Here is a 24,974-nt window from a genome sequence, read left to right as displayed (position 1 = left end):
GAGGAGATTTGCACTCTGCTGTAGGATAAATTCTTTTATTGTGAGGGTGGGTGGTCAAACAGTGGAAAATGCTTCCCAGAAAAGTGGTTGGTGCCCCGTGGGTGCTCAGGAGCCCTTTGGGCAGTGCCCTCTTCAGTATGCTCTGTTACTGGCCTTGAAGTGGTTGGGCAGTTGGACTCAGTCTTTGTAGATCCCCTCTGAGTGAACTGTGCTGATAGCACGGCTCAACTAGGGAATAATATGTAACATTTGTTATGATTTCTTTGTTTTCCTGCCTCAGTTATTCACAACCATCGCGAAGATTTGGTGTACTTTTTGCTCAGGCATCTAGTACAGTCTGCTGAGAGCCGTGCTGAACTCCTGGTGGTTTTGCACAGCACAGTTTCTGTGTACAAAAAAAAAGTACAAAACCAAGTACAAAACCAATCAGCATCAGAAGACTTCTCTTCCTTTCCATCCTCCCTAGCTTGGGAGGATTTTGTTCACCTCTCTGGTAGAACTATCTGGAAGGCCACTGCCATTTCTTCCATTGGTTGACTTTTCACTTTTCACACTAAGAACCCCAGTTCACATGGTTCAAATATTAGAGCAGATGTTACCTGGCTGTGTAGCTGTTAATTGCAGTGTTACCTTTATCCTTAAAAAATCTGAGTAGAAGTTACAGATAAGTGCATTGCCTTTTTGTTTGTTTGTTTTTAATAGATAAATAGCACAAGAATATTGTGACCAAAAAAAAATGGATCATCCATTCAAAGAATATTTTAAAACTCTCTCATTTTATAACGTGGTCCTCATGGCATTTTGCAGTGCAGTGCTAGCAGATGTGCGTTGTTTTGGTGCTTGTTGTCTTCTACAGTAATCAAGCCTGTAAGAGAATAAATGACTACTGCCTGACAGCCTCCCATTTCAGTAATAGTATTTGTAATGAGGTGTTTCATTGCTTCTGAGAGAGTTTTTACAGTTTAAAATGGGTACAGAAGAGAGATAAATTAAGCGTTTAGCATCTGACACTTTCTGATTTCTGGTGGTATGAGCATTGGCAGTAATTCCAGCACTTCCTTTCAGCTGTATGGCATTTTAGTGCGCTATGATTTATTGCAGTGATACAGAAATATTTCATATCCAAACTGCTCTAGTATATCATGTTATACAGGTAAAAAGAATTCTGGGCATGACATACATAATAATAATGTTTTATGGGTCTGTAGGCACTTTCATCAACGTTAACTGCTTGACAGTTGCCAGAATGAAACTTGAAGTAAGTATTGTGTTCTGTAAGGCTGCTGCAGCTGAGCTTTTATCTTTATTTCCTCGCTTTGAAATGGGTTCGTGATTCCCAGACCTGAATGACTGGACATGTGTCGTCATTACCAGCCGCAGCCTCGGTCCCTATTGTTTCAGAAACCCACTGCAGTACTTCTCTTGAGTTCTGATGTATCATGGGTAAAGCCATATATTTAAAGCCAAACTTTAATCCCATAAAGACTTAAGAAGTGACACCACTTCATCTTATGCATTGTCTGTGTTACAATAAAGTTAAAAGCTGTAAAGTATCAGGGCAGTGGTGATGGTGTATAGTTCTAAGAGACCACAGTTAAAAAAACCAGCAGTTTAAGGTCCATGAACTGTAAGTCACTATATATGGCCTTCATGAATAATGAGGAAATAAGTTTATAGGGAGTTTTGTTTGTATTTTTTTTTTTTTTTTTTTTTGTCTTTTCCTTGATGTAACTTCAGAAAAATTGAGTGTATCATGTCTGCCGTCTCTTCTATTAAATCACTTGTAAAATGGCTTAGACTTCTCCTGTCATCCGGTGCACTTATGCAAAATAAATGTGTCCTATGCTTTAGATAAGTGTCTTCCTTTCGGTGAATAGTTTTTAAGCTTTTTAAATTTTGTATCCAAGCACAATTTGAAGTGTCATCCTTTCCACTCTAATGGTCAAAGCATTTATTTAGGTGATACTGGCAACGTGTTTTCAAAATATTACAGCTGGAGCCAGAACTGCTTTTGCTTTGAGCCCATTTGTTTACAGGATAGCATAGCTATCTGTAATTGCACATCTCACTGGAGCGAGCATATAACACATAGTCATTCATTTGAGTCTATTCTACATGCAGCTTGCAGTTGCTTAAAATTCCATGGGGAAAAAAAAAAAAAAAGAGAAGCCATGGCAGTAATGTCTAGCTGTAAGGAGGTGTGCAGTCAGTTTTCTTTGTTTTCAAAGCAACAGAGTTAAAACTTCTTAATAGCATATAATCTCAGAATTATGATGATTTTTTTTTTTTTTAATTGCTCTGATTATTACTCAGTGTAAACATTCCAGTGCTCCAAACACTTTTGCGCATCATTTGACTTTGTTGTCTCACCTCCGTAGAAGTACTTACACCTGAATATCAGTACAGGAGTGTTAGAAGGATGGGCCTTTGTCAATGAGCTCTAGTAATCACAGAAGGCACCCATGAGATCATGGAGTCCAACTCCTGGATTCATACAGGACCACTTATAAATCAGTCCCTGTGTCTGTGAACACTGTGATTATTTCTAGTCCAGTAGTGCCCAAAGGTGAAATTCAGGAGATGCGGTTTGCAGCTCTGGGCTCTTAAGAGAAAAGAGGAGAGGATTCCTTCCTTAAAAATCTGAATGAGAAGTTCAGAAAGTTGTGAAACAATGTCCTGCCTCTTGACTGCGATAAAGAATTGATCCAAATTTGCCATTTGCTTCCAACACTTTTAGTTATTGTTAAATAATACTGAATAATCTTTGGTTGGTTGGTTGGTTGGTTTCATCATAGGGGAATGGGTTCATTCACCTAGGAATGAGGCAGGATGTGGGTTCATTAATTGATTAGGAGGTAAATAGCTCAGAGTTAATAGAATAGGACTAACATACTCAGCATTGAGAGAGCACACAAATGGGGTTGGAGACCACCTTCCAAACACCAGAGAGGACTGCAATAGCAAAGACTAAAAATGAGTCTTGCATCTGCTTAGGATGGAAGCAACAACAGCTTGTGTAATAACTTCTCCTGTGTAAGTAACAAAGAAAACAATCAGATGTTCAGAGAAATTTTATATGAAAAAAAATGAAAATGTTTAGAAAAGACTTTCTCAGAACCAGGAGTAAGGCTGCTTCAGAGATGGTTTTACAAGGATGAAAAATGCTTTTTTTTTTGTTTCAAGATGAGTGAAATGTGAGGATAAATGATACTTTTCAACTGACCTGGGAGCCTGCTGTGCTGACAGAAGTATGATGCTAGCTTCATTAGTACAGAACATATGGCTTAGAAGATACAGAGAGAGCAGATATGTGTAATTTCAGGCTCTGGAGTTCAGCATTGTTACTGCAATGCTAGCAGTAGTATCTGACCAAGGAGCCTGTCTACCTAGTTTTTCATCTGGGTCTCTCCTCTGTAACATGCAGTGTTATCCTAAGGATGAATCTATTTGTCCTCTGACATGGTGTGCTAGGAAAGCTGTCTGCACAGATTTGGGGCCACTTCCTCATCCGTGTTTTTCCTTTTAATTTTGAAAGAGATTTCATCTTTATGCATATTAGCTCTGTGTTTGCATGGGCGCTGTAGTGGTGTTGGTTTGCAGGGGTGTTGTGGTTGGACATTGAAGCTCTTCTGCTTTCCCTATCCATTATCCATTTGAAGTTGAATGTCCTATTTTAAACAATGTATTTTATAGAAATCCCACTAGATCATGTTTTCCAAGTTCTGCACTTTAAGACCATTAACTTGTTTGAGCAATTGCCTTTATCATAGGGCTTTATGTAGTGCTGGTAATATGTGGTAATGTGTGTTATTTTGGGGAAGGCAGTTCTTGTTAATTTGGAAATAATTCTGATTTTCAGTTTTAGATAGCTGTGCCAATGGCCATGGGACCCTTCATATTTAGAAGTCAGATGTTGACAGGTGATGGAAGAAGCTCAGCTTTACAGTCCTGTTACCAAAGAGGCCCCAAGAGAGCCAACAGAGGGAAAAGCTGTGGGTTCCTCACTCCCTTTTCACTTTGGGAAGGCAGGTTTCAGGCACTGGGGAACTTTTCCATTGCGTTTTTAGACTTAGCAGCATTAGGCTGCCGGATTAGAGTAGTGCTTTAAAGACCTTTTAAAAGTGTGAACAAACCCCTGTGCGCCCTGAAGACTCTGCAAAGCATTTTAAAAACAGAACTTCCTACAAAGTACATTGAATATACATAATGCATGGAAGTGCAGTTGTCTGGAATGACAGTTTGCTTATACTGCTGTCATTTCTCAGCATTTAATTTATCAAAAACTGATGCTAATGACATGTTCCACTTGCTATTTGTGTTCTCTGTATTTCCTATCTGGCAAGACTGTTAACTTTCAGCAGCCTTAGCTGTATTTGTTCTTAGTACATTCTCAGCAAATGTTACTGTGTTTTGTTTGGTTTTCAGTTTGTTTGCTGTTTGTTTGTTTGGTTGGTTTTGGTTTGTTGTTGGTTTTTTTTTTTTTTTTTAATCATACATTGATATAAAGAACTGTAGCATGAAAAAGAGCTGAATTTGTGACTGTAAGCAAGGGAAATTGGAATAAAGACCTCAAGAATCAGATTAGTTTACATCCTTTTACTAAGAAATGCTTTCAGAACTGTGACTTCACGTTGTGTTTCATGTGCTGTGTTGTCTGGTGTAACTATAATGCCATTGAAACTTCTGTTACTCTCTCAGTCCTTAAACTGCATCAAAGTTTGTTGGATGCCAGATTTTTCTGTCTGGAAGCATATCTTCATTATGTGTTTTGGATGGCACATCTCACACAGCTGTGGCTGACAAAGTAATGGTCTGGATGGTGAAACAAATTGCAGAATCTCATTTATGTTATTTAATCCATTAAATTCTAGATAATTCTCATTAAGGTTTCAAAAGCTCTACTTTGATTATTGTTTTCAAGTTCAAAATAGACTTTAGGGGATTCCACAAATGCTACCTGGAAGCTGATTTACTTGTGTCCAATTTTATGTCTCTTAAAATATGTCCCTAGTTTCTAGCAGAAGCAACAGAGTAGAAATAGAGCAGATGTTTCTTTGATTGTATCTTGACATAGGGATATGTCAACGGTATTCTTAGAAATGGAGAGATTTTGGCTTGGCAAACTACTGGTGGCATTTTTCTTCTCATTAAAACTTCAGATTGATAAAGTCCATGTACTGCTCTGTTCTAAAATGTTCAGGCTTTTTTAAACATTAGCATTCTTATCATTTCATTGGCACTGCAGGCTTCTAGGGAACTTGCTTTCTCCAGATCTCTTCCTTCATGTCTTTCCTTCCACCAGCCTGACAAGTGAGAAAAAATTCACCCCTAAGACTGCCAGTTGTTGCTGCTGCTCAAGGCAGGGGATTACAGTGAATGCTTAAAATTCAGTTCCAGGAAGGCTTTTTCCTTTTTAGGGCTATGCCCTGTCTCCCTCTCAGTTGGCAGAAAACCCAGCACTTTCTTAGATTTAGCAATGTTTTGTGTCAGAATTCTCTAACTTCAGACAGCATTGCCAGGGAAGTGACAGCTTTATATGTATCCCTCTGTAAAAAAGCCTAGTGCTGTTGTAAATCCAAAGTTTATTCACAACTGTTGTGCTAACATATGCTATAAAGGCAGATTGATACGTCACGTGACCTGCAAACTACTGTTTTCACACTTAGGATACCAATCTGAAAATCTGAACCAGTAAATCTTCTTAAACTTGAAGACAGAATTTGGTCCTCATTTCATAAACAAGTTGGCTATGTATATTATGTCTAATGCAGCAAATGTTCCTTGGAGGACAAACAATGTCATGCACAGTGAAAGTGTTATCCTTCAATGACATGGCTCGTAAATTATAATGTCATTAGGAACTCAGATTTAGAAAAGCAAAATGAGTGTTTGAAATGTAAATTAGAACTTGGATATTTTTTCTGCCTCTTTAGCATTGTGTAAACCTTGTTCTTACAGAGCAGTGTTTGCCTCTGTCGAAGCAGGATATTCGAGCCCATGAATGGCACGTCCATGAAGCCTTCCAGCAGGGGTGTCCTTGTTGGCTGACCTTTCCTTCCACTGTTTTCCATCTGTGATGCTTCACCATTAACTGTATTTTCTTTCTGAATAGGATTTTTACATTTGGAGGTGTAGGATTTGTCCATTTTGCAGTCTGTAAGGATTGACTTGGCTAGGGATGTTATTCTACCAAGGCAAAGGGTGTCTACACGTATTCTTTTCTGCCAGAAGGTAACAGCAGTAGAAGAGACATTTCACAGTTCTCATCTGATTAAATGAAGCTTATCCACAGTTGTGTCTGAACCTCTTACCAGCTCAAAGATAGAGGCGATTGGTGCATCTGTGTTCAGACCTAGGACAGGCCACTGTGTGAGTGCAGATATTATCGCAAGTCGTATTTCAGCCATGGCACGAATGAGCAAAATTTTCAAGTGTCCCAACCCTGATTGCTAGAGGAAAATAAGATGGCTGTGGCCTTCAGGTCAATTCATTAGAACGAACTTCTCAGTGAAAGCTGGAACAGGGAGCAGGTCATCTACGGGGGACAGCCAGGAAGGCAGGCACAAGTTCAGCAAGCTGGCATAAATATGAAGAAGAGGCTTCAGGTTTCCTTTCCACTGAATTTCTGAGATCTGTGGAAAGTACCAGCACACTAACTTATCACACTACCTTAGCTACAGCCCTATCTGTATTTTTCAGTAGTTACTGTTGTGAGAGGAAGTGACGAGTCTTATCTGGAGTTTATTCCAGCAATACAATGCCAGCTGTGTCCCTCTCTTCCAGAGGATGCTATAATACATCAGGATGTAGACAAGAAGTCAAGTGCAATTGGGTCATGCTGAATCACGGCAAAGTCAAAGTTGTGCTGTAGAACTACCTGCCTGAAATACTGTTTTCAGCAGTAAAGAGATATATCTGTGTCACCCTGTGAAGCCTGTATGAAACTGGATAATCAGGCAGCATCAGTATGCCATATATAACCTTCAGCTTGCCTGGAACCTGTGTCTTTTCCTGCTGGACAAGAACCTTATAAAGCCAGCTATGAATTTTATTGATATCTTGAACAGGTCCCAGCTGTTTCAGTTGGAGCTGGCTGGCTGAGGCCACTATAAGCCCATCAGACACTGAATTCATATTCACCTTTGCATTCCCTTTTTCAGTAAGATCATCTCTAATGTCATGAGTTTTCTCAGTGAGCTGGATGAGGTAGAGGACAGTTATCCATCCCTAAGCCTGTCCTTCCGTAAGACCTGACAATGTTCTCTGTATTTACCTGGCAGTAATGTCAGGAAAACAAGTAAAAAAGTATTCAAAGCTACGCTATTTTGTGACCTGAGTAATCCCATGAATAATCACAGTTACCATTAGTAATATCATGCATGTAATGACTATAAAATCAAGTACATACACAGGGTTCAATCATAGAGTCCTAGAATGCCTTGGTTTGGGAGGGACCTGAAGGCGAGTTCCAGATTCTGTGCTGCAGGTAGGGTTGCTATCTGCTTGATCAAGCACCAGATCAGATTGCCCAGGGCCCCATCCAACCTGGCCTTAAACACCTCCAGGGATGGGGAATCTAGAACCTCTCTGGTCAACCTGTTCCAGCACCTTACCACTCCCTCAGCAAAGAACTTCCCCCAACATCTAATCTAAATCTTCCCTCCTTTAATTTAAAACCATTCCCCCTTGTCCTATCACTATTTATCCATGTAAAAAGTTGACTTTTCTCTTGTTTTAAACTCCCGTCATATATTATGAGGCTGCTGTGAGGTCTCCCTGCAGCCTTCTTTTCTCCAGGCTGAACAAGCCCAGTTCAGTCAGCCTGTCTCCATAGGAGAGGTACTCCAGCCCTTGGATCATCCTTGCGGACCTCCTTCAGACCTCCTTCAGACCTTCTTCAAAAGTTCCACATCTTCCCTATATTGCCAGCCCCAGACTTAGAGGCAGTACTCCAGATGGGGCCTCATGAGGGCAGAATAGATCACCTCTCTGTCTCTGCTGGCCACCCCTCTTCCATTGGAACTGAGGATACCGTTGGCCTTCCATGCTGCAAGCACACACTGCTGGCTCATGTTCAGTTTTTCATCAGTAAGGACCTCTACGTCCTTCTCATCAGGGCTACTCTCAATGACCTCTCCTTGCAGTTTGTGCACATATCAGGGATTACCTCGACCCAAGTGTAAAACCTTGCACTTTACTTTGTTAAACCTCATTATGTTCATAAGGGCCCATCTTTTGAGTTTATGAAAGTTCCTGTGGATGACTGTAAAGTCATCTCTGATACAGACCCAACTATAAGCTGTGGTGGCAATTCCATTTCTTTCGCCTTTTGTATTTTGAGGATTTGTCCTTTGAAATGAACTAGAAACTTTACATACCACCTTGGAAAGTGTTGCAAGAAATTTTGAAAGAAACGTCTGAAAATGTATCCCAGAACTTGTGTGGGAATGGAGTAAGCAGGCTAACAGAGGCAATGAGTGCCTGACCTGACTTCAGATGTCATCAAAGCTGCCATTGATATAAGGAGGCCTTAAGTTAGGTATGAAAGTCTGGTGTGACGAGCTGCTTGGATGCCTAGCTGAAAGTAATGCCACTATAGTTGTCTTTTGTCAATTATATCAAGTATTGTGTTCTAGACAGTGCACATCATTTTTAGCCCCATCTTATGATGAGTGTCATAATTTCTGTAGGACCCGGTGAACAGATTTTCTTTAGTTATTCTTCAAATCATTGTTTATGATTATGCTAGTTTACTTCTTTACAGCCTTGTTCTCAAAGTTGAAACAAAGTTGAAGAATCCATGAAAAGATAAGCAGAAAATGTTTATTTTGTATGCCATTTTCCACTAAGAGATCCCAAAAGCACACAAAGAAGAAGAATGAAACAGTAATAATTTACACTCAGCAATATATTGTGCTGTCTATTTCCTTTTTCACTTGAAATCGAAATGAAGATGTTAAAGTTTCCTGCTGATAACTCATAGCAGTAATGGCTCTGTTAGATGTAGGGATCCTTAGGTGTAAGGTGACATGAAATTGAGTTTTTAATTCAAATTCTTGTTGAATAAAATACCTTTTTTTTTTTTTTTTTTTTAAGGAAGAAACAGGCTTAAAATATATGAGGGTTGATATGCTTTTTATTTTCAAGAAATATGTGCACGAGTCATGTAGACATAACCTTTTCCATGATTGTAATTTTAGATAGCTTATTTCCATTATTTTCATTTCTGTTTAATTCAGTCAGTGTTCCTGGCCTGGTGAAACCACGTTTTTACTTGTTTGTGTTCAACCACATAGGTAATAGGAGTAGCAGTACAGAATTTTGTGAAAAACAGAAATAGGATATTCTTCAGAGGCCAAGGGACTTTTTTCTTTTTCTTTTGTTCTACAGGACTGAAGTGGATGTTTCAGAAGGTGCCAGCTAAAGTCACCTAAAGCTATTAATAGAGCCGTCTTACCCTTTGCTCTCAACCTGTCGGAACAGAAGCCTGAAAGATCATAGAGTCACAGAATGGCCAGAGATAGAAGGGCCCCTAAGGATCATCATGTCCCAGGAGTTCCATAGATGCAGAGCTGCTTTTGGAGTTCAGCTGATTTTACTGTATCCATTTTCCCTTCTGGAATGTAAAGTCCAGGAGCCAAGAGCCATATTTATTCACCGAGACAAATGTGGCCAAACGTTTTCATGGTTTCATTAGTCCAATGTGCAAACATAATGTATCTCCAGATACAGTGCTGTGATTATAGTATTATATCCAAAGATCATTAAAGCAGTGATTCCTATTGAGTTTCAGAGGAAAAGAAAGAGGCAAAATATCAAGACCTTTTGTGTTTCTCAGAATTACTCACAAAACTTCTCCAGAGAAGATTTCTGTAGTAGATGGAACTGAACAGAAAAGTAATGAGTCGGAGTAGTCAGTCACTTCAGAATCTGCAGCAATAACACTGGGCTCCCTTTTGTGTATATCATCATTACTGCATGTATGCTGCTGAGGGTTAGGAAGTGAATGCTGTTGGTGAGAAGTTTTTCTCTATCTCTGTAACTGAAGCTGTATCTTATTTTTCATTCTTTCATAGCCCACACTCCTTAACATGCTTTTCCTTAAGGTCTTTTCTCTGGTAGCTGAAGAAGGGGACAGGTATGTGTATAAAAAACAGAGGAGATGGTACAGGGCCCAGGGCATGGCCTCTGGTATGCTACTGTCAGCAAGGAAGACTGTGAGGAGCCAGCCTGTGATACAACAAAAACAACAAAAAAATGCAAAACTCCAAAGGGAGTCCTTCAGTCCTTATGGATGCAACAAGACTAGCTGGAGTCAGAAACATTAATTGTTGCATTGTGATGGTGACCTTCTGTGCTGTACCTGCCCTGACTGGTGATGCACCGGAACAGGTGGTCCAAGGAGGCTGTGGATGCCCCATCCCTGGAGGCATTCAAAGCCAGACTGGATGTGGCTCTGGGCAGCCTGGTCTGGTGGTTGGTGACCCTGCACACAGCAGGGAGTTGAAACTAGATGAGCATTGTGGTCCTTTTCAACCCAAGCCATTCTATGATTCTATCATTCTATCATTTAATCGTGGGTTGTTCAGGCTCACACAACTGTAGACTGAGATAAAAAAGCTAAGAGAGAGATACTTGGTAAACTGTCTTACTGTTTTCAGCCAAACATACAGATAGTCAAGCTAAAGCATGCAGCTGTGCTTACATAAGCACAATTCTTGCTAAAAACTTTCTTGCTGTCCAGCGTTTTTCTCCAGAAAATTTTTGCATTTTTCTCTTCTTCTCTATAGCATTATTAATTTATATTAAATCAAAACAGGAAAACAAGTTACTGTTTATCATCATTTTAATTTTCCAGTGTTTACTCTAACCCAGCTTTCATGCTAGAGTGGATGTTCTCACTCCCCACGATGTGGGAGGCATGGATATACTAACAAGAGTTCGATGTAGGACCATAAAAATGACTTAAGGACTAGAGCACCTCTCTTGCAAGGGGAAGCTGAGAGAGCTGGAACAGAATGCTCAAGGGAGGATCTTGCCAGTAAGTACAAATACCCAAAGTGAGGCTGCAGGGCGGACAGAGCCAGGCTCCTTTCAGGGATGGCTTGAGAGGCAGTGGGCACAAAGGGGAGCACAGAGGTTCCCCCTGACCACTAAGCAGCACTTCTGTGCTGTAGGGGTGACCGAGCCCTGGCACAGGCTGCTCAGAGGCTGTGGGGTCTCCTCCTTGTGCAGAAGCTGCCTGGAGTGGTCCTGGGCACCCTGCTCTGCATGTCCCTGCTTCAGCATGGATTGGGCCACACAGCTCCCTGACAGCCTTGACCATTCTTTGCTTCCATTAACCTGTTTTCACCACGAGTATGAACTGCTGTCACGTGCTGCAAATGGCCCTTTCAGTTGATAAAATACATTATAGTGTGATTTCCCAGTATGTCCAAATGTGCTGTATGATTCATTCACCAGAAGAAATATCAGAATTATTGCCATATGCACTCTGTCTTTAATCTTACAAAAATAAACACTGCAGCCATTGAGCAAATTGCTCAGTTGCCTAAAATAGAACAAACAGTAACGTGGTGTCCCCTTCTTCATCATGCAACAGTAACTGAAGAATTCTCTGCTAGTGATTAATACAGGGAAAAAAAAAAAAAAAGTATAAAAGAAGAAAAAATTCTGTGGAGACAATTAAGAAAAGATTTTGCAACATGCAGTTAAACCCCCAACTCTTAAATGTCCCAGTCTTGGAGTTAGCTCCAAGAACAACCCTGTACTTCATGATCTACCTGCTACAAACAGGACTTTAGGTGGGTTTACCAAAGACCCAAAGTCTCTTTTCTTCAAATTCAAGGGAAACAGCAAGGAAAACTGATTAACTTCTCAATCACTTTCCACTGGATGACTTCCACTGTGAAATTCATAAAATAAACAGCCTGAATGCTTCAATTCTGTGACTGCTACCAATTGGGGTTCATAAGACTACTCTATAGTTTTTCTCGTGTTTTAAATGAAGCTGTCAATCCTTTTGCTTTATCCTCTCTGTAAGAATGTCACTCATTCATTGGGAGTTATTACTGCAGTATATGCTGTGTACTTTGTGCAACAGGCTGTGACAGCAAAAAAATATCTAGGACTCTTGGATCTTGGCCCCTAGAGTTGTGTATTTTTATAGAAAGATTCTCTTGCTGCATTGGAAGAAAAATTTGTCTTATGATAGTCTATAGGTTGCTGCTTGACTTTCTTTTCCAGGGTTAGGCATTCTGGTTATTTTAGTGTCATAACAGAAACAAGCCTAGAAGTGAAGCACAATCAAAATCACTGTGAATATCAAAATTACAGGTTGTACAGTATTACAGAATCACAGGGATTGGAAGGGAGCTTGAGAGATCATTGAGTCCAACAGCCCTGATAATGCCAGTTCCCCACAAAAGGCTGCACAGGTTGGTGTCCAGATGGACTGATTTTTTCCCCTGTATTTCATCTCTCTTATACCTTTTCCCCATTTAATGCTGTGCTAACATCAGTTAAATACCTTTGAGCCATCCCACTTGAAGGCAAGCAATACAAAATTGAAGCTGTCCTGACATGAGTTGTCACCTCAGAAGTGCCAGACATGTGGACAGTGCTCTATAAAGTCATCCTTTCTCCAGTTGCTAGGAATGAGTTGTGACTGTGTGATCTCTATTTGCAGTTGACTGTAAAAGGCAGAAGTACTGGAAATGGAAGATTCCAATGTCCTAATTCTGTTCTATAATCATAGAATTGCTCAAGTCACACTTATGTTTGTGTCCTGTAACAAACTAAGAAACACTCCACACAGCACACAGATATTTAGATGTTCACATTTGTTCCACTGATTTTAAAGAATGTTTTTATAACTGAAGTCTATGCCCATACTTACTCCATATGGGATCATGGCCTATTTTTTTAACTGACTTGGTTTCATCATTTGAAGGATGCCCATTGGCTGTGTTAATGATATTCATAAGAGGCTTTGGAGGAAAACATTGTAAAGGAGAAGCTAAGTGCCACTATTTCTTTCTACTTGTTCTTAATGTTTATTCTTGGCCAAATCTCCCAAAAATGTAAATGGAATAAAGTCTGAGTAAAACTTCAATTATGTTTTTGATACCTTACCTTTCTATTCATTTTTAATTGAACATAATTGTTGGCCAGACAAGAGGATTTTCCTGTTATCTTACCAATTACCTAGTGAAATTATTCTGTGTATGTAACAGCTGAATCACCCTCATAATGCCCTGGAGGGCATAGCACTTCTGCAAACCCTTTTTTGAAAGACGTACTCAAAAATGAGTGTTCTGGGCTGCAAGTTAAATGCTGTTTGAGGACTCCTTGACTGTACATTTACAAGTTTGGACCATATAAATGTGTACAGAGATGTTTCAAAATGAGCCAGATCTGCTTACTATTCCAACTTAATTGCTGAGCAGGCAGACTGCCCTACTCTCTTGTAACTTTTTATTGCAAGGAAGCTGTCTAATCTGGCTCTTCCTCCACCAACAAAACTTTTGTGAACTGTTCACATTCTGCTTTGAGAACAAAATTAAGATCACTGGGAGTCAGCTGCCCTCTAGCAAACCTGCCAACACTAACAATTCCATAATTCCAAATACTGAGCCTGTCACAATTCTCAGGCTACAAACACTTTCGGCATTTAATGCTCCAAAGCCTCAGGGCACTATTATGTTTTGCCAGATCTTTGGTCTAAGCAGTTACAGTTTTTCTTAATTCTCTAATCCCTCTGGGTTCTCACGTTGTTAATCTTTCTTTGATGATGGAAAAATTCTTATTAATGACACAAAGTAAAACAACTATCAGTCCAGTTTCAAAGAAAAAAAAAAAAGAATCTGTTAGCAGTAGAAGATCCAGCATGTTTTCCATCTAATATTCAATCACCATTCCTTTTTTCCTTTTTAGTGACTGTAACACATTGCAACTGCGGTGATATCTTTCAAAGAAGGTATCTGGGCTTCCTATATGGCTGGATCCCATGAAAGAATACTCTCAAGTGTTTATTTTGATCTTCATACCCTGAACTGATCATAATTTTTTTTGGCTGCTGCTGCTTGACCTCTCTCTTTGGCATCATTTTGATCTTAATATAATATTAGGTCTCTTGGCAATGCAGATTGAGATATATTACACACACAGTCATTATGCCTTTCTTTCTTTCTCTTTCTCTCACACATCTAGGGTATCTTTTATGTAATGTAACGCAAAAAAGGCAAGTGGAAGTGCATGGATAGTTAATACTCATCTCTAGGTTGGATGTCAGGAGGAAGTTCTTTACAGAGAGAGTGGTGAGGTGTTGGAACAGGCTGCCCAGAGAAGTTGTGGATGCCCTATCCCTAGAGGTATTCAGGGTCAGATTGGATGGGGCCCTGGGCAGCCTGGTCAAGTATTAAATGTGGAGGTTGGTGGCCCTGCCTGTGCCAGGGGGGGGTTGGAGCTTCATGATCCTTGAGGTCCCTTCCAACCCTGGCCATTCTGTGATTCTATGATTCTGTGTAATTCAGTTAATGGATGCAACTTCTACCACCTACACCATTTTTCATCAGAAGAAGTAAGTTCTTACAAAGATGCATAAGAACCAGCATCTGTGTTGCATGCAAGAAAGTCAGCCTGCTATACTGGTAGCTGATCGGGGCACAGAAACCAAGATCTCAGCATTATTGGCCCATGGCAAAAGGAACATCGTTACTGAAGTCCGTTGGCTTTTCAGTCATCCTGTCTCAGTCTATTTATATGGCATAGTTTGGTGGTCACTGTTCAGGACATAAGTAGGATTAGTTCCTGTTTCTTTTAATCTCTGCCTGTCTCAGTGCAGTCTGTTAGTTTGCAAAATGCTCAGTTCCACGCCAATTTATTTGAATAGGACTGTCAATTGGGTGCTCATTTGCCCAGATGAACGTTAATGCTGCACACCCTGTTAGGCCTGGTTGGGTGTTCAGTGTTTGGCCACTCAATTTCTCAGCACAGTGTCTCTTAGCATTGGTTCTTTGCTCAGCTCTACCTGAAAGGTGAATGTAAGACATGTAAAGCTAAATCACTCATCTTCAGTTCTAGAAAAGAACTGCAGCTAGTTTCTGAGTTTGCATTCTTTAATGGTGCTTGAGGGATTCCTGTCTCATCAATCAAATGATGATTTACCAGCTCTTATCTTGTAGGTACCTAGTAGGTATCTACCTCTGTCTGCGTCTTGTTACGTTTGATATTGAAGATGTGTTTCTTGAAAACACTGCCAGAATACCAGCCCATTCTTCTTTGTATATTAGATTATTTTAAATCTTTTATGTATTCATATCCTCCTCATGTCAGCATCTAGTGTCCAGAATAACGTGAAACTGTCTGGGATATTCCAGTAAGTAATGTGACTTTCCTCCAAAAGAAAGTGAAATTTTTCATAAGGTGAGAAAAATGAAGCTTTAATTCCATTCTTCCTGGATCATTGCTTCCCAGAGGCTTTTTGAGAACATATGAAATATTACCGGTGTATTTAATCAAAATATATTTTAGATGCATGCATCCATTAAGAACTTCAGGTATCAAATACCAGTGCTTTTATTTCAATTGGAATTATGTGGGAAATTGTTTAACATATGGCTCTTTAGTGACTGTAACTGTGATGAAATGGAAAGGTCTTTGTTTTGATATCTCTTAGGTTTTCTGTATTCCATCTGTTCCTTTGAGGGCCTTCAGTACGGACAGTTGTGATAACCTAACCTGTGGCTGTTATTTTTTTCTTTGTATCACACCCTATCACAGATAATAAACATTAAAGAATCTCAGGTTAGCTAATCAATCTGCTTATCTTATAAAAATGGAAAACTATCTAGCTCATTCTCCCACAGCTGTGTTTATTCTACACAGCTACCAGGAATTAAAAGTGGTAGGAAAAACGTATTCTAATTGTAGAAAAACAGAAGAGGGGAAAGCAGCTATGACTCAGTGTACACCAGGAGTATGGCATTGTTAGCTGGTGCCATTTTTACAGAGTCACTTTGCTGACCTCAGTCAAATTGAATTTTAACAGTCAGTTGTGCCAATTGTAGTGCAAAGGCCTTAGGAAATGTTTTCAATATAGTGTGAAACTTCCCACTGAATAAGCTTGACAGTATTTTATTATTTTTTAAAATGATAAATTCCACATGCTTATTCAATCTAGTAGGTGACACCATTTAACTAACAAGCATTTTTCTCAGGTATTTACCTTGATCATTTGTCAAGTGAAAATGCATTCCAAAATGCTAGTGAATACTAAATGATGTCCAATAAATCCGTATCATGCTCTGTTTTATGCAGAGTGCATTCCTTCTGACCAAATGCCTATGGATTTGCCACCTTATTCCCCAGGATACAAAGGTAATATATTACAGCCCTCAGAAGAATTTCCAGAATTCCATATCTCAGATTTTAGCAGAAGTGAACAGCAATAACTGATCTGCAAATCAAATTCAAATTGTGTTTGGGAAATGCTGTGTTGCTTACCCTTGCATTAGTATACAATTTCCCTTTCTTGAAAACTCCAAGAAAAATCTCACAAAAAAACAGCTGTTGAGTGCTCTTCCTGGGAGATATACTCTGAAAATTACATGTGCCCTTGAATGTTTTCATTGTTCAAAGCCAAAGTAGGTTTTGTAGAAAATTCTCCCGCTGAATCTGAAAGTGCTTCTCAGGTTATCTAAAATTCATTGTGTGAATGTTATTCCCCTTTGTACGTGACCACTTAAGTTAAAAAGAAGTAATAATGATTCTGTCATTTCTTCAGGTCATGTGTTTTTAATTAAGGAATCATTTTCCCTCCAAATCACTACTCTAGAGTAATACTGTAGTCTTCACCTATGACATTGCTCTACATTAAAATGATTCTTGCTGCTTTTGTCCAATGTATGTGATCAAAGTATGCAAATCCTCAGTATTTTTCTGTGTCTTGGTTCTCTCCGTAGCTCCTCAGCTTTTCTGAGTGACTGCCATGATCTTCTGTGAATTTTTGCAAACCTGAAGAACTCTAAGGGAGCTCTACAAAATCTGCAGAACGGACAACCAAACTAACAGTTGGGAATGGCAGAAGACATTCTGAAAGGCTTGTGCCAGGGTCACTCAGTGAACGTTAACACACTGGGGAAGTAAGACCAAAAGCATACCTGTCTTGCCTCATGTATGGTCTGCTGCTCAGAAACGTAAAGGACAGCAACCTGCCAGCACAGACAGTAAAGTGAACTTACTTTCTTTCTGGAGTCAATCTGAACTTCGCAAGTTCAGTATCAGTGAGGGCATGTTATAGTTTAAATTGTCAGATTTATGTTGAATCAGTTTATTTCATCTCTACAATGAAGCTCACTTGTAACCTAGAAGGCTAAATAGTATAAACTAAGTCAGCCTTTAATTTTTACATTAAGTGATTTTAAGGACTTTTTATCTTAAGTGGTGCCATTACATTGGAGCATGTGGCATGTTTTCATAATCTGAGTAGTTGCAAAATCAACAAGAAAATATTATGAAATTACATTTTGAAAGTCAGAGCACACTAGATAATTTACTGGCATGCATTAAAAGTCTGTTCTAGCAGAGGAATGGGTGGTTTGATATCAAATGTAGAGTCATAGAATCATAGAATGGCTTGGGTTGAAAAGGACCACAATGATCATCTAATTTCAACGCTCCTGCTATGTGCAGGGCCGTCAACCACCAGACCAGGCTGCCCAGAGCCACATCCAGCCTGGCCTTGTAGTGATAACATTCCAGAATATTATGAGTCGATTTCAAATAAAAGGCATAGTAATCCATCCATATTCAAAAAGTAGGATTTGGGTTGATGGAAGCACCAGAAGCAATGCTTAAATCAACTTTTGAAAAACCTCTATTGAACTTCATACATTTCTGTCATTTAATTTCCTAGTCATATATTAATTACCCTGGCAACATAGATGTCTGGAAATAGAATGTAGAAGTTGAAAGTAAGACTTTCTGGAAAATTCAAAATTATAAAGACTCAAATGAAAACATTAGTCCTTATCAAAAGATGTATAACAAAAGAACAAATGCTTTTTGTATTTTAAGCTAGTAGTGTGACTATAAGCGAATCGTGCAAATATTACCTTAAAATAAGGTATCAGTAAACATGTTTCCAAGATTAGCAATAAGCACACTATGGTTAGTAGGCTTTTTTAAGAGAAAGAAATCTTAAAGCTGTCCCAGATATCTTTTGTGAAGAGTGGTAGGGGTCATGTTGTAAATTCCTCTTGGACCAGACTTCTCTAAGTGAAGCAGGAGAGGTATATCATAGTCTTTGGTGACACTTGAAGAGCAGACAGAAAATACATTATCAGAGCAGCTGCATCTGCGAAGAAGTTACCAAATACTGATTATTTTATCATCTCACAGCTAAAAATGATGAGTTCAACCAGCACAACAAGTAGTCTGGGAAGCCCCTTCCATTCAGCAATGTGCTTAAGTTAACCTGGCTCTGAGGATATGCATTAATCTGCTGATACAATCAGAATAAGGATGTGGTTCCTTTCCCTACATCTCTAATGACTGTAGCTTCAGATGCAATAACAAATTGTTTCAAGACAACAGCATCTTAACCTCCAAGGAGAAATTCCAGAACGACTGTGTACTGTTGAAAGTATGATGCTGCAGTTAGGTGTGCAATACATGAAACACCTGTGCTTTACTACTTACATGTCATCCCACAAATCTCCTGTATCAACTGTCAAGCCTGCTTTAAAAGAAAGAGCTTCTTCTACAATATGTTTAATAACCAGTGCAAAAGAGCAACAGAAAGTCAGAATTTCGTAATGTACAAATTCTAAGACCTTCTGTCTACGCTGTCTCTAAGGTCAAAATAGTATGTTTTAAGGTCACTGTAATGGTCATTGTAACAAAAGTGGTAATCCTGTTGGGATTATCTGGAAGGAGATACCCTTTCTGTTTTTGCTGGAAGAACTATTTATTTACCAGTAGCGGAGTATGGGAGAAACAGAATTTACTTTCAGCTTTGGAAAGAAACCAAAGTCTAGTAACTGGTTTAGCCAGATACTTCAGTTCGCGCCAGAGACATAAGATTTGCCTACAACAGTTGTAGGGCAGAAGCTCTTTCAGACAGTGGTTTATCTGGACCAGCAGTGAATGCCATAAAAGTCTTCTCATTCTGGTCAAGTTCCCTTCTTTTGTTCTTCATAACCATTAGCGGTTTTGCAGACAGTTTGAGCAGCAGGGTTGCAGGTAGCCAGTGCCAAAATCTCCACTGCTCTATCCTCCCACATTCCTGACTAATTCATTTTCAGGAAGTTAGATGGAGTTTTATAGCTTCTATTTGATGCTTAACCCTTAATTTTCCCCTTGATTATCCCAAACTGCCAGCACAGACATTACCTGATCTTAATTGTTAAAGGATGGCTCCCACTTCCTTTATCTTTGTACGTGTCATATTGGGGTCATTGGCCTTGTTGTTTTCTTATGTGTGTTTTAGCATCAGCAATTGCTATGGACACAGTGCTTTGCTTAATAGTTTGGAGGATTCTTGACATTGTATAGTCAAGATTTCCTTTCTGAGATCAAACTGACATAATGGAACTTCTCCCTGCAATTATCAGCAGCTGCTGGAAACATTTTGATTTCTTCTATTTTGTGTTTGATATTCACTTGCCAGGGTCATCATGGCATTTTAACTTGACCAATTTCTTTCCCAGTGCAGAGGCTCAACCCGTAACTGACAAAGAGTCAGAAACTGAACTGAATCTTCAGTGAGGCAGAAAGAACTCTACTCTAATCCCTTAATGATTTTAACTGTTGATTTAAATACACTTGCTTGCGTGTTCATCTTCATATGCCATTCAATTTTATTATTTTGCTTAGGAAACACCATTAATACTAATAGCATTCAAGCAGCCAAAATTCCCCACTTGGTGCTGAAGTTGTGAGCAGATTTTTTTTGCAGAACACATCACACATCGTCTCTTCCTAAGGGGGTATTGCCCTCTCCCCAGGTCCCAGCAGTGATTTCAGAACACTCATCTTCCAGAGTTTGGCTAAGTTAGAAACTAGGAAAGAAAGGCTGTCAGTGAGTAGGCCGAGAAAATCGTCCAGAAAGGTGAATGTTGTAAAAAAGCAGTGAAGTGGTGAAAACAAGTGCTAGGTTTTTCTATTAAAAATCGCTGAGTCATGATGATGACTCTCAGCCAGAATCAGAAACAGAACACTGGCACTATTTCCACTTATATCTCCATTTATTTTTGCAAACCCTATGGTGAAGCTATGGCATTCTCATGGCCACCAACACAGTGCTACTATGCCTAAGTTTTCCCCAGACCTTATCACTCTCATGTCATACACAAATGATCATCTTTAATAGATTCTGTATTTATGAGAACAATTTTTATATAAGATTAGGGAAAACTCTCTCTGTGTTTTGCTGTTTGAGGCAGCTGCTCAGCACTGCTCCAGCATTGGGAACATTGAATCCCTTTGCTATAGAAAGCTTCACATAAGGCACTGTATGAAAACCTAAATTTTGGAGTGCTCCCTTACACCATTTCTGTAGCTATGGTCCATAAAATACATAAAAGAACAAGCACATAGCAACACATAGGAAACAAAATTTTTTAAATGATAATAGTAATTAAAAAAAAAAAAAAACCACACACAAAAGCCATGCTTAGAGATCTTAGTGTTCAGTCTTGTAAGTTTATTATTCTGAAAATGGGTTTTAAGTCGCATAATTATCTTTGGAAAAGCTACCGTTTGGTTTGGTTTGGTTTGGTTTGGTTTGGTTTGGTTTGGTTTGGTTTATTTCCTTGGTTTATATAGTTGGATAGAATGGCATCAAATTATATCCTTGGTTAAGAACAATCTAGCAACTGTGTTTGAATGGTCAGCTCTTAGCTAACAAGACCTTTTCAGATGGGCTGTGTATGCAAAGAGGAATGAAGCAAACTCGAAGTCAGCATGTGTTCCAACTCGGTTTATTTTCACTCGCAATGGAGCAATCCCTTCTCTCATGCTATCTGTGTGGGTCTGCTTTGATGATGGACACGAATATCTGAATCCGTCCGTGTGGGGCATTTGCTGGCTCAGGGGATCCGTAACAGACTACACATCTTCTGGCTCAGGGGATCCGTAACAGGCTCCACATCAAAGGTCAGCGGTTCATATCCGTGTCGGGTCAATAGCGGCAGAAAGTCATTACGCGTCCGGCTGCCATCCGCTTGGTGGCCGCAGCCAAACCGTTCCGCATCTCGGAGCGATTCCGCACGGACAGGTGCTTTCTGTTCCCAGCGCCGAGCACCGCAAGCACCGCGACCCACGAGCCCCGACCCCCGGCCCGCAGCCCCACCCGCCCGGCCCGGCCCGGGGCCACGCGCGCCCCCTGGGGCCCCGCCCGGCGGCTGCAGGCCGGGACCCCGCGCTGCCGGCATCAGCCGCTGCGCTGCCCCGGCGGCCCCGCTCACGTGCGCAGAAACGCGACCGCGCGCCGCCTTCCTCCGTTCCTCCTCCTCCTCTTCTCTTCGAGGGAAGCTGCATGCGAGCGGCGGGAGGAAGGGGAGCGCGAATCCCATCTGAATAAACGTCTGTATTAATGAATTATTAACTCGGCCGCTCGTGACCTTAAAGCTGCAATGAGGAGACGCCTAGGGCAAGAAGGAAAGCTGCTGCATCCTTTATCGGACTCCTGTCAGAGGGAACCGACCATTCGTCTTCTCCCGGATCGGGAGAATTAATTAATATGAAAGGCAAACTTTTTAATTCTGTGTCAAACGAAATCAGATAGGGTGTCCCCGACTGCATCCCTCCGCAAAGGGCTTTATCTCCCTTTTCTACGACCACCCTAACGTAAAACCTTCGAGTTCCAAAGGGACGAGCATCCTTCCTAGGGGTTAGTTAAAAAAAAAAAAAAAAAAAAAAAAAAAAAAAAAAATCTCCGGGAAAATGATGAATTTGGGCAGTTAATTTATCGATCTTGGCTCCTCTTCCCGCTTGTTTTATTTTAGAGGTCATTAATCAATGAAGAAAAACACCACCGTGTTCCCCCTCTGCACTTAGTACGCTTACCCTCCTTATTTATTTCTTTTGAACAAATTCCTTGCAAATATTCACCAATCGATCCACAGGCGATGGATTTTTATAAAGGTTTGATCGCTTTCTAAACGGTCTGTGTGATTTGTTTCCGTGCTCGTCCTCTGAATAATGGAAAAGCCAGGGAGAAGGGGAAGGAGAAGTCAAAATCTCCTTTCCGCCTTTCTTCCTTCCTTTCTTTCTTTCTTTCTTTTTTTTTTTTTTTTTTTTTTTTTTTTTTTTTTCCTCCTGCATCTTTACACAGGAAGGCACATTCAGAAAGCGGATTTATAAAACACCCACGACGTAACAAACAGGCCTCAGTCCACTTCTGGGCTGGCACCGGGAGCGTAGGGAGCCGCGGGTCCGAGAAGCGCGCCCAGAGTTCGAGGCTGCGCCGAACCGCCTGGGAGGAGCGGGCTGCGGCCGGGCCGTGCCGCACAGCAGCTGCATCTCAGCGGACGGGCAGGGCGGGCCCAGAGCTACGGGTCACGGTGTCGCAGTCCGGGCCAGGAGGCAGCAGCGCACCGGAGCGGGGAGCAGCTCCGCGCGGGCCCTCGGCTTGTTTAGCACCCGCAGCCGCCCTCCTCTTTTCCCAGCGCGCATCGAGCGGCTCCGACGCCGCGAAAAAAAGCCGAAGGATGGGGCTGGCGGGGCCGCCCGCTGCGCGCAGAGCCGGCGCGCGGGTCTGCTCTCATCGGCCCCGAGGGATGGGAGCGGCGGGATCCTTCGCGCTTCCTTCCCACCTTCCCCCGCCGGACGGGGGATGGAGAGGAGCCGCGTCCGGGCTGCGGGCTCTGCGTTTTGTGCCGCCAGCTCGGTCACACGGCGCGCTGCCCGAGGAAGCACCGCGCGGCAGCGGGGTGAAGTCCTCCCAGTATGAACCCGCGCAGAATATTTCTGTTAACAGCCGAAGGCAAATGCAGATATTGACAATGTACTTAAGCCCATTAGCTAGGAGCTTTTCCCCACTTCATCACGTTCACGTAGCGGGAAACGAATTTGTAGGGGCTGCTGCCCCTACAACTCCTTGTTTTTTAAAAGATGCCTGATAATGAAAAGGGCAATAATGCGGAGCTGCGCGTTGAAAATAAATAAATAAACAAAATAGAAATAAAAATGGTCGGAAAGAACGGAATAAAATTGTTACCAGTCGGGAGCTGGCCAAGGAGGCACTGCGTTAACGCGGTGCCAGTGCAGCAAAGCAGCAGCCGCTGCCCGCAGCCGCGTGCCCCCAGCAGACGAACGCATCTCGCAGCGCACGGCGCGGCTCCCAGCCCGCCCCGCAGCCCACCGCCGACTGTCGCAACTTCACAAAGTGCACTGATGGAGCGAGACGGCTGAAAATTCATCGTATCTTACGCCCTACGGTCGATCAAAGACATTAAAACGTTTTATAGCCAACTTCGTAAGCCGTAAGAATCAGATTTTTTTTCTCGTACTTGTGTTTGCCTTTAACTTAGGTGTTATCAATCTATACAGAAGATGACGGATGACCTTGTCAACATGACGCCAGTCTAAACATTTTTTTGCCCCAGCTCTGTTCAAATTTGTGTTAAAATGTCTTGCCTTAGACACAGACAGAATCTAAACAGCAGAAGCTTTCCCAGGCTCTGCGAGAAGTAAGGCTGGGAAAGAAACAAACTGGAAACAGGGTGGGGAATGGCGAAAGGAGCGTGGGCTCACATGCTCTGCTGGTGAGCGAGCGGCGCAGCACCTGACAGCGGTGGCTGCTCTTCCACCAGAGAGATGTTTTGATGATAAAAGCACTTGGTCTGACTGTTTAGTCTTAAATGTGTCGGATACCATGTGCGTGTGATACACCTCAGACAGATGACATTTCTAGTTTTGTTGTACGGTGCAGCGAAGAACCGGTGATATTCTCCCTGACAGGTGAACTCAACAGCTGAGTAAAGGAGTCGGAAAACACTATTTTTTGAGGAAAGCGGAGTGAAAAAGAAGTTAGCAAAGTATGTCGCCATAGGTTGCATCTCCACCAGCGTGCTCATTGATTGGTGCTAAAACCGACAGAGAGAGCAGGAATTAGATTTGCTGGTGCCCGAAAGGACGGGGTTTCAGGGGAGAGGAATTCCACAGCGATGAATTCCATCTCTGCTGGGAGCCCTAGTACAGGTCCTAGGTGACCGCGGTCTGGCAGAGAGGTCATCCTAGGAGGCGTACGCGGCGCAGCCGGTAGGGCGGCACCGGAGCAGCGGAACGGGCTGGGAAGGGCTGTAACCCCCAGCCCGAGGGCCGAGGACAGGGAGAGCGAGGCCTCCTCTCCCCAGCCCGGCCCGGCGCTGGGCACCGAGCGGCTACGGGACCGCTGCACGCAGATCCTCCTGCGGTGCTGCGCGCCCGGAGCCAGGGAGGACGGCAGAAGGGAGGAGGGACTGGGGGAGGGAAGGCAGAAGGGGACACCTTTAAAAGTTGAGCAAGGAACAAAGTGGGGGATGTTGCCAGAAAAAGGGCTCTGAGCTCAGGCTCGCTGGTAACTTCCCGCTCCCTCCCCTCCCTCTCGTACACACCACACACGCTTGTATTTTGCGCTGTCGTAAAACCCACGTGTCTAGCCCGGAGTCTGCCAGAGAGGAGCGAGAAGCCCGGCCGTGACTACCATGCGCAGCCACGGCAGAGGGAGCCTGGCGGCTCGCATCTAGCCGGCACCCGGAGGGGACATCCCGTTTCCCGTCAACAAAGACGCAGAAAAGCCCTTCCCTCAGCACTCCGCCGGCCCGAGGGCTCCCGGGACTGCGCACCCTCCCGCACGCTGACCACGCAGCTCCTGCGTGACCCGCTCAGGTAAGGGAGCTCCGGGCCGGGGGCGGCTCCGGCCCCGCCGCCTCGCAGGGGTGGGCTCCCCGGTGTGCTGAGAGCTCTATCCCCGTCCCAGTCTGCCG

General features: G+C 42.1%; 1 protein-coding gene across 2 annotated transcripts in view; it reads left to right on the top strand.

Annotated features, from left to right (window-relative positions):
- The first annotated feature begins 24,538 nt into the window (after positions 1-24,538).
- Positions 24,539-24,974, top strand: part of PRDM6 (PR/SET domain 6) — a 73,748-nt gene continuing 73,312 nt past the window's right edge. For both annotated transcript variants that reach the window (XM_090131685.1, XM_090131687.1), the window contains exon 1: positions 24,539-24,876. The gene's annotated coding sequence lies outside the window, so the exon portion shown is untranslated. The remainder of the gene's footprint in view (positions 24,877-24,974) is intronic.

The sequence above is a fragment of the Phasianus colchicus genome, chromosome Z (assembly GCF_987193195.1).
Source record: "Phasianus colchicus chromosome Z, bPhaCol1.hap1.1, whole genome shotgun sequence".
NCBI lineage: Eukaryota > Metazoa > Chordata > Aves > Galliformes > Phasianidae > Phasianus > Phasianus colchicus.
The sequence above is the reverse complement of the archived record's forward strand: the minus strand, read 5'-3'. Positions and strand labels throughout refer to the sequence as shown.